Source organism: Denticeps clupeoides, chromosome 6 (assembly GCF_900700375.1).
Source record: "Denticeps clupeoides chromosome 6, fDenClu1.1, whole genome shotgun sequence".
NCBI classification, from domain to species: domain Eukaryota; kingdom Metazoa; phylum Chordata; class Actinopteri; order Clupeiformes; family Denticipitidae; genus Denticeps; species Denticeps clupeoides.
The window spans coordinates 1032287-1043776 of NC_041712.1; positions in this window are offsets into that span (position 1 = coordinate 1032287).

The following is an 11490-nucleotide window of genomic DNA, read 5'->3' on the forward strand; positions in this document are numbered from 1 at the left end:
TTACCACTTTTACATGACGGTAGGTAAATCAGGGCCAACTTGCTCCTCATTTGGGTTAAAATTTGTTTGTGGCTGATATGAACCACACATATGTTACCTGGGGAGAGGCAGAGTCTCTGTGATTTAAAACTAATTTGTGTCCGTTGTGTATTCTGATATAGATTGAGACAACTTAAATTAACATCTGATTGTTTGCTGTGAAACTACAAGCAGAAAGAAATAATAAGCAAGATTTAATTCAGCTCCTCACAGGAACATTTACATTTACAGCATTTTCCAGACGTCCTTATCCAGAGCGACTTACAACCAGTAGTTACAGGGACAGTCCCCCCCTGGAGACACTCAGGGTTAAGTGTCTTACTCAGGGACACGATGGTAGTAAGTGGGATTTGAACCTGTGTCTTCTGTCTGAAATCAGTAAGAGGCCAAATAATGTGTCACAGCACAGAATATATAAAAATGTGCTAGAAGAACTGGCAGATAAGCTCTCACAACACGAATTGAAAAGTCACTCCTACAAGTAAAAGTCTATAAATGGGAAATAAAATATTGCTAATAATAAAATAACAGAATTTAGTCTCTTTCTTTATTCACATGTTGTCAGTGTTAAATGAAAATCAAGAAATAAATAATGGCTGATCGTGTCTTATTACCCTGAAACAAGCTGCTACCTTTTAAAAAACCATCCACATGGTGGCAGCTGAAGTCATTTCCCTGCCCAATGTGGTCCCACCTACTTGGCACTGAGCAGCGCACTCTTTTTCATCCATGGAACACAGCAGTTCGGAGCTGCATTACATGGGACCCAGAATGGAGGTGCAGTGAGGAAACACCCAGAGATTTCTGACTCCTATTTACTGTGGATTAATCATTTACGCAGAGAGATGGGTGAGTGTAGGTGCAGAGCTACTATTTTAACATTTATCAATGCTAATTGGAAATGTTAACTGTAATGGAGAATCGTCTTGAGTCCTCTGTTCAGGGAGAACTGGTGTGTGGCTTGAAGACACTTTCATTTGTGTTTAAACCCAGTTTCCTACTCTAGAGCATCACATTGTTTTAGTTGTTCACATCTTTCACATATTTCAGTGCCTCTGTTTAATTGGAAAGTGGGAAATTAGCTAATTGGGTTGAGTAGGTATATTTAGCCAAGATTATTGGCTTCTCTCCTGGACACTTTCCACATTCGGACACCTAACAACTGTTCATTTGGCATTAAGATTTAAAGAGCTTATTCTCCTCACAAAACAAACCTATTTAAAGTTTATTAAAGACCCTATCATATGTTTCTAAAACACATACAATATTGATATCATTATAATTGTAAGAGCTCTAATAAAAAAAATTCTCATTTATTTTTAAAGTGTATTCTAAATTACTAACACAACAAAAAAGTCACATTAAAAGTCAAGAATGGGACAGAATTGAGGAAAATAACTGTAAAATCCACATTATAAAATAATTATTTCAAAATAAGATTCACTAAAGTGAAATCCTATGCAAAACCACAGAAGCAATGTTTTCTTGTTGGAAATGAAATGCGTGTAACATAATGTTGCCTGCCAAACGTGAGTAAGCTTCCATTAAACCAGAGAGGAAGCAGATGGCCCTGCAGCTTAGCTGACTACTTGTGACATGCTGATGGGTGGGGGACTAACAAACCTGATTAGCTCTCCTGTCTGTTGAAGTAGCTGGTAGGTTGGATGTCACACAAAGGGTAAACACTTTCACCAGTCTCCTTCCTTCCCCAAAAGAGTGGGAAGCAGCATGTACATTTACATTTTATCCAGAGTGACCTACAATGTGCTTTCATGTTACCATCCATGAAGTTTTGGTTCTCTAGGACCCCAACTATGAATACAATCATTTTATTCACTCTGTTGTACTTTTTTCTTTTATAAAAAAGATACAAGTTAGTTAAGTATTCTCTAAAGAGGAAGGTCTTAAGCTGCCGCTGCTGGGAAATTAGGGTTGCCTCTATTTTTGTAAATTTTACAAATATATAACCAAATATCTGTAAAAACTGTAAAAATAAAATGTAAAATTAACTGGCAGCAGCTGCTGCCAAACAAAAATATATAGAATATACAAAAATTAAAATTAACTAAGAATTAGTTCTAAGAATTAGATATAGGCCTGCAGTACAATATCATTTTTAAACTGGTGGTCACCAAGTGGTAGTGGTTGGGAGGGCTCCACTACTCAGCAGACTGCGTTACCAATATTGTGCTTGTTGAGTGGGGCAGTTTAGCTAGCTTACATGCAGAAAATATATTTAACATAACATAACATTTATTTCTTATATAGGCCAAAATCACATTACAGTCTGTCTCAATGGGCTTTGACAGGCCGTATAATTTACCCTTTCTGCACACAAGAAAAAAAACTGAAAGTGAAAAAAGAAAGTGAGAAACCTCAGGAAGGAGTAGGTCAGAGAGGGGTAGAGAGAGCCTACAATGTGGTTGTACAGGGTTGGTAATAAATTGTCCAAGAAAAAATTGTTCAACAGGTGTAGTTGTAGTGCAGCATAGAACATCTGTCATCTTGCAGGTATCTGGACAATGCAGAGTAGGTTTTAGTCCAGTGTCATGATCTACACTGCATGTCCATTATACAATTTTTAGATGTGGACACTGAACTAAAACCTCCTCTGTATTGTCCAGTACATTTGTAATAAACCAATGTGCATATTAGCAAAGTCCAATGTATTTAGTTAAAAATGTTGTGGTCATAAATATATTATAATGTTAAATTTAACAGATTTTCAGAACACAAGATTCACTAAACTATTTACAGCCATAAAACAGCTAGTGCAATCGCTAAGAAGCATTTAGGGTGGAGTATAAAATTTGAATAAGGTGCTAACTTCAGTGTCATTGCCAGAAAGCCGGCTTCAAACAAAGATGCTGCATACAACTGCAACATTAGTTAATTTCTCACAAAGGCAATACATCACATACGTCTCAGTGTTGTAAGACCGCCTCTAAACTGAGGCCAAGACATTCCAGAGACTGAAATTACATGGTCCGACCAAAATTTTACAGAAAAAACAGTTCTACTTCAAGGGGACCTAACAAAAGGAACCAGGATAATAACGTCTGCACGTGGATCCTTTTTTTCTATTTCATGGCACTTGACTGGTAGCATCTGAATCGACTGGCACATAATACATAATAATACTGTTCTGTGAGGATGCACTGTTTTTGCTTTTTATACCCCATCCCATCAAGATTGCTATGACCGATACTAAGACCAAATAATGTCGAGACTTAATACCACAAAATATGGTCTTAAGACCGGACTCCAGGAACTCCATCATACCTTCCACCTTACATTGTACACACAATACACATGCGTTAGGGCAGCAGTCCTCACCGTGCCTGCAGATAACACAGATTGAAATGCAATAAAAACAAGGCTTTCATATTAAGAACATAAAGAACATGTGGTACATGTGGTAGCCTTTCAAACTCCTACACACCTACGGGGATTCAGAATGTCACAAAACCAGAGATTGTAAACACAGTCTGACTTTGTACATTTTCTTGATGGCCAGAAACAGTTTGTCATCCACAAAATAATATCGCAAGTGTAACAGTGACATTTTCACCTTTGCATGTAAAACTGTAAAGAAACCATACATAGCATATCATTACATTTACATTTACAGCATTTATCCGCATATCATTACATAGATCAGCTTTCATATTCTTCCTATTATTCTGCCAATTCTGTCAGCCAGATGAATGACTACCAGTCATTTATTTACATGTGGACATACAAGTTCAAGCTTTTTTGTGCAACAGGCAAGTGAATCTCCGGAGCTGCACTAACCACATGGGTTGGCATTCGCGTTAATCAAGATAAGAAAAAGGCACAGAGCAGGACAGGGAAAGACCAGAGGTTAAAAGGATCGGTCTTACTTGTTTCTTAGATGAGATGCTGTTGCAAGGTAGGTTTCTAGGCGGCAAGCCAGACACTGACAGAGCACCGATGACAGTACGCAGCTAGCTAATTAAATACACTCAGTCACTCATTCCATGTCCCTGATGCACGTGAATGGCATCAAGTCACAGTATATTTTGAGTACATTTTAAATTACAGTCAATTGTTTTAAATTACAGTCAATTTAAAACATTTGTATGTCAAAACTACACTATATGTTTAACCGTTTTTAACCCTCTAAATGTTAAATAAGTGAAGTGATTGTCACAGTGATACAACAGCAGCACAGCACACGGTGGACACAGTGAAATTTGGTCCTCTGCATTGAACCCCTCATACTGAGTGAGCAGTGGGCAGCCATGACAGGCGCCAGGGACAGTGTGTGGGGACGGTGCTTTGCTCAGTGGCACCTCAGTGGCACCTTGGCGGGATCGGGGTTCGAACCAGCAACCTTCTGATTACAGGGCCGCTTCCTTAACCGCTAGGCCACCACTGCCCCAAATAAATTTAAGACGGTGCAAGGACGCCTGATTAAGGAGCCCTGGTCCATCCCAGCTGAGCCCATTCCAGCGTGATTGACCAGGGCTGCTTAAAAGAGGAGTCTGCAGCCGAGTAAAGACAGGGCTGCAATTAATGTAAACCTGTGACGCGGTTCAGTTTTTGGCCTTACGACCAATGCCTTTGGGTTTTGTTTCATTAATTTCTGTTTCTTATCCGGCCATCACGTCTGATTCTGTTGTTCCAACCTAAATGTCCAGCTTCTGCGCCTTCATCACTCCCGCACTCCATGACGTGACCATTTATTAATTTATTCAATATTTTGAAATTACTGTAAAAAATTACAATAATGTTGTGGTAAAATTACAATTTTACCGTATTTGTTGGTGTGTGTATAGCCATTCAACATAGACATTTATTTCAAGGTTTCTTTAACTGTCTGTCCAAGAAAACAGCCTTGGTGGGTGAAAAATGGAGGGTTAAGCAGTGGGCAGGTTCACAAGGGAGCAGGTAGACTGCAGTCTGGCAGATGGGTAGATGAGCAGAGATACAATTGATACTCCACTAGAGTCATGCTTCCGGAAGGGTCAGGTGACCAACACACCCCGGGGTCAAATGACCCCGAACACAAGGAACACAAGGCTAAGGTTGGAATCTTATTCACTAGTGTTTCCTACACTGCTTCTCAATAATGACATTTCAGTCTTTGATAATTGAATCTGATTGACCACAAGCAAAATTGATTGATGTTGTTTATGTCCTAACTGTGAATCAAAAACCTGCATATTTTTTTACGTTCCAGATAATTTGTTTTAAAACATCCAGAGCAGAGGTCAGCAACCTTTATCACTCATAGAGCCATTTGGGCCTGGTTTCCACAAGAGACGACTTTCAGGAGCCGCAAATTCTTTTTTGGCATGTAAAAAAGATAACCACTGCCTATATTATCTTTACTTTATGCTATGGTAATAAATAGGTTAGTGTGTTGCAAACCAACTATTTACTTATCCCAAGAGGCTTCAGATTTTGAAATGCTACGCAAATGTAGCAAATAGCAAACTGATTTACAGCTCAGGTGGCAAGTGGCTGGGCAGGGTTGCTAGTATAAGGTCAAATGTATACATTCACATCAAAATTCATAAAAAATTTCACAATATATTTCTTGAAATTATAGTCTCAAAAATTAGTTTGATGTTATTGGTTACCTTTTGAAAAAACAATTTGTGAAATGAGCGCTATCCACAAATAAATGTAAGGGTATTCAAAATATATATGGTGGTTTGTAAAAGCAGGTTTATCAGTTTGTGCATTAACTGCCACTTAATTTATTTTTGAGTTGAGAAATGAATTTATGAACAGTGTTACATTTATTTAGTCATAAATATATTTGTGAATGGTGTTACATTTATTTGTAAGTCATAAATTATATTTGCGTATCTTGGTACATTTGTTGCAATTGCGCTCAGTATACAAATAAAAAATTGTAGGTAGAACTAATAAGAAAAATCACTTTTCTGGAAATTAATTGTACCTACTCTCTAGACACTTTTTTGGGTTTTTATTACAAATAAACACTATAAAACAAATAAAGAATGGCGCGGTGGCCAAGAACGGGAAATACAAGAGGAACAACTAAAATGAACCCGTAGGCGTGTGGCGATTGCCAGAACTCAAATACAAACATACACACGGTGTCAAGTGAAGTTCACGAAAATGTCGTCCCTTCGAAGGGGCGGAAATCTAGGGGTTTTATGCGCCCGTCAGGATTGGCCACCGGTGATGAGCACAGCTGCAGTCAATCCTGACCAGGAACATAAAGAATAAGGCAGATCAACAACCTTGAATCTCTCATATGAATGGTTTTGTGACGACAAGTCCAAGTGAAAAACCTCCAAAAATATAGGCTGTCGGATATGCAGGCAAACACCGGGACCTGGTAGCTATCTATGAACAGGAAACATTCATATGTTGTTAAAGGACAAATTTAGCATATAACAGGAGGAAATGAGCATGAAGAGGAGTCATATCTCAGGAAAAGCAACTCCTCCAGAGTCTCCAGAGCTCTCACTGAGCCAGAGGACAAAAGGTAGGACTGACATCCCCCTCTGTGATAGTCAGAGACAGGCAATGGGTCCACACCTTCTTCTGAGACAGCCCTGGACTGGGTGAGTGCACATCAGTATTTATGATAAAACACTTTAACAGGCAGTAACCATACCTTCTAGAGTAGAATAATGTTTCATTATTCATTTCAGAAGAGGTTCAATAACCTGTTCATTATCAGTGAAAAGAGTCTAACTATGGGAAACAGGGACTTCATCAGTCCATTACAATAAGGTCTTTCTTAGGAGCAAGGGCAGTAACATTTATGGCACAACATTACACTTTCCTCTGTTTGTCAGCAGTTCCAAGCATTTTTTTATTTTTTTAGGGAAACACTAGGGGTGACACAGTGCTGTCCTGGAAAGGCACAAATCAGGCTTTTTAGCTTCTTCTTCATTGTTAAATAATTGTATTAAACTCCTGTCTTGTGACGAGTGACAGATAAATAACTTAATATGACAATACACGTTTGTGGACGGGGCAGTGGTGGCCTAGCGCCCCCATGATCAGAAGGTTGCCGGTTCAAATCCCGATCCGCCAAGGTGCCACTGAGCAAAGCACCGTCCCCACACACTGCTCCCCGGGCGCCTGTCATGGTGCCCACTGCTCACTCAGGGTGATGGGTTAAAAGCAGAGGACACATTTCACTGTGTGCACCGTGTGCTGTGCTGCTGTGCATCACATGGGACAATCACTACACTTTACTTTATTAAGCCATTGTAATGTGTTTCTCATAGTTTTACTTTCCTAAGAAAAAAAGATAATGGATGTTTTCTGAGCAGAACAACAGCTTCTTAAAGAAAAGAACAAGTATTTATAATTACATTTATCAGACGGTCTTATTCAGAGCATCTTACATTAATTAGTTATAGGCACAGTCCCCCAGGAGCATCTCAGGGTTACGCTCATGGACACAATGGTAGTATGTGGGGTTTGAACCTTATGGTTCATGGGAGAGTGTGTTGCCCACTAGACTACTACCAGCCTTGATACTGAACTATATACCAACTATACATACTGAAAAATTGGCACAGCAGTAAAGAATTGTCTGTATAACAATAAAAAAGTCACTAAATCAAAGTCACTTAAATTCCGCACAACCAGTACTGCACCCCTGAAAGTACTCTTGGGAGAGTCAGCACTCATTGCAGCATGCTAACATTGCATTTTTTATATCTTATTACTTTGTTAAGGAAATCCTGTGTAATGTGAAATGGTACCTGAGAGAAGCAGCAATCACAATAACTTTTGAAAGTGTTATAATCAGCATATTACACTTGGAACTGTGCCATCCACATGATATCATATATCACACCAATAGTATATAGTTAAGCTCTAATGCTTAACTATATACTCAAAATATGTATATTATACTACAAATGTACATTTTACAACGGGTAAAAAATGATTGAATGTCACCAATTTTCAAAGTAAATATATTTATAAATGTACTATTGACATAAAATTCTCATCAGATGTCATTTACAGTAGTTGTAATAAAATGGAATGATACAGGGTAAATATTGATGTCATGCCTACGGACTTATGGGGGAAGGAAGCGCAGAGGTCTGACATGTTGGGAAGGGGTTTTTATTAACGGACAAACAATAAATACAAATAAACAGCGGCGCGATGGCCGAAAACTATTTAACTACAATACAGAAAAACTAAAACGAACCCGTAGGCGTGTGGCGATTGCCAGAACTCAAATTACAAACATGCACACTGTTGCCAACTGAAGTTCACGAAAATGCCGGAGACCTGGAAGGGGCGGAAACATCCGGCATTTAAGCGCTGTCAGGATTGGCCACCGGTGTTGAGCACAGCTGCAGTCAATCCTGACAATTGAACACACAAAGAAAGAAGAAGAAACAAGAGTGCATGGAAAGTAATGACACTAGCTGAAATCTATCAGCAATCCTACCACTTAATTTCAAGTGGTTCAGTCCCAACTGTTGGTCTATGAAAATGTGTCTCATTACCAAGGTGTCACACAAAGAAATCACTCATGATGGGTAAAGCCAAAGAGCTTGCTGAAAATCAACCTTATTGTTGCAAAACGCACTGACTGATTTGGATGGAAGAATTTCTAAATTACTGAAGGTTCCTGTGAGCAGGTTAAACAACAAATTTACTATAAACCGGCCATGACCAGGTGCTCCACAAAAGATTTCGCACAATTATCAGAAGAGTTGTCCAAGTGCCAAGGACTACTTGTAAAGAGCTTCAGAAAGAGATGGAGTTAGTGGATACAGTTGTTTGAAAGAAACAAAAGGAACGCATTCAAACACCATGACCTGTATGCATGCTCACAATACAAGACTCCCTTGCTGATGAAAAAGCACTTTGACGCATGTTTAATGTTTGCTGAATAACATTAATTTAGATTTAGATTTACATTTACATTTACGACTTACAACGTGCTTTCAAGTTACCATCGATGAAGAGATCAATTCCGGTTCAACTATGAATACATCTGGAGGCTCGGAGTATACAGGTGCAGTGTGAGGTGTAATAAGGGCTGTGAGGTAGGATGGTGCTACTACATGTTTGGCTTTGTAGGCCAGCATCAGTATTTTGAACCTGATGCGTGCAGCTACTGGGAGCCAGTGGAGGGAACGTAGCAGAGGGGCGGTGTGGAGAACTTGGGGAGGTTGAAGATCAGTTGTGACTGCAGCATTTTGTATGAGTTGTATGCATTCAGCAAGCCAGTGCAATACTTCGAGAATATAGTCTGGTCAGTTAAATAAAAAAAAAACTTTTACACACTATGTTTAAAGAGCAAAAGGCCCAAAAGCATAACCCAGAAGCACCCATAACAACAGTGAAGTTTAGAGGTCATTGTAGAACATCATCAACCAAAAATCATGAAGATTAAACGAGGGTGGACTTTTCAGCAAGACAATGAGCCCAAACAAGAAAACCTGGTGTCTGAAAATGAAAATAAAGCTGTTTAAAGCTGATCAAGTTAATAGTTCTTATATACTGTATATTGTAGAGAGAGGTTGCAGAAAGAAAGACGCGATGTTCTGATGCGATCTTGCTTTTTGTACAGAATACACTTTGCACAGAAAATCTCTTGGTGTTTTGTCAGGTCATCATTTGTGGTTCAAGAAAGAAATCAAAAGTTACACAACGCAGAAGAAGAACCGCTACACTATGATGACTTTCCACCTTGATATTTTAGCGCGAATTGTATACCTAGCCGAATTGCACTGTAGGGGGCGAATGAACGAGTCTTCGAACTGTGAATGAAATACCACATCAAACGTGACGGTGGTAACATGGATGCAGCTATTTAACTGAATAAACAGTTGGTAAACACAAGTACATCTTATTGAACATAATTTATTTTCATCACCAACTATCATAGTAGAACAGCTTTCTCAAGCAGTTTTGTGATGCATTTTGGAAACAGGAGATGAGCCCCTGGTCTAATGCCCCACCCTGACTTGAGAAACCCGTTCTCAAAGACTTACTTTTAGTCATTATTTGGGTAGCACACATATTCTGAATGCCTTCGGCAGAATTCAAATGAGCCATTTTAATCTAGATTAATCTAGATTAATTCCAAAATTACAGTGAGATTAATCTAGATTAAGAAAATTAATCTATGGCCACCTCTATTATAAATATATTTACTTACAAAAATGGCAACATGTTCAATACTTATTGTACCACTGTAGATAACTTATTTGAGGGGGGACTCAGTAAACCACCAACTCCATATTTCGTTAACTTAATTTCTTTAACTTTCTTAACACTTCATAAACACTATGTGGTTAGGATAAGGATAATGACTCAAAATAGTTTGAATGTTTATTGCATGACAGATTAACATAATAATAAATAATCAATTAATGTCTTCAGAACACACCACTATAATTGTAGTATGATTGCACGTTCACTAAATGCGTCTTTTAAACTGTTGTACTTTACTCAGCAACTTTGCCAGTTTTATTGATATTAATCAAGTTATGTTTGTGGAAAATAATTTGGTTCAGTATGGTTTGAGAATGCTGAGAATCATGGTAGTTTTGGGGCACTAATTATTTTATGATAATTTTTCCATGCTTAGGAGTCTAAATGAAGTATGTCAGTCGGGATTTAAACTCATCATAGTTCTGAGACAGCACTGATTAAAGTGCTTAATGACCTGCTGTTGGCTTCTTCAGGCTGCATCTCGACAGGTTAGAGCCCTCGTATGGTTCAGGTCATGTTTTATAGATATGTATCAGTCTGTGGACATTAATGGTGATTCGTCTTCATGTGGTAAAGTGCAGTTTGGATTCGTCATTATTAATTTTCACTGCTATGCTGATGACACACAGTTGTATTTTTCAATAATGTCAGGCGAAAGGCAGAAGCTTAACAGAATAGAGAATTGTCTGAAGGACATTAGACAGTGGATGCTCACCCACTTTCTTCTGTTAAACCCTGACAGGTAGATAGAATTATTTCACCTTAGAAATAATGCAAAGATAAGAAATATGATTTTAATGCATGATGCAGAAAAGTTGGTCCACGCCTTTATCACGTCATAACTGTCTGGATGCTCTAGTAGGTGCATGAGTAAACTCCAGCTAGTTCAGAATGCTGCAGCCAGAGTTTTATCTAGAACTAGAACATTTGACCACATCACCCCAGTCTTACAATCACTGCACTGGCTACCCACCAAATTTAGGGTGTTGACTACAAAAATCCTACTTTTGGATAGGATCCGGACCGGAGTTTCACTGTTGTCATGTGAAATGTTCCCTAATTGTTTTCACCTGTGTCAATTGTATAAAGCTGCCCTGTTTGTTTCTGTTCGCCATCAAGTCTTTATCGTTATGTTCCATGTTCAACATCTCGGATGTCTCCCCTGTCCTGTGATTCACCATTAAAACCCGTTCGTGATGTCAGGTGATAGCGTCCGTCATTCCTCGTCACTCTTAGTCCTCC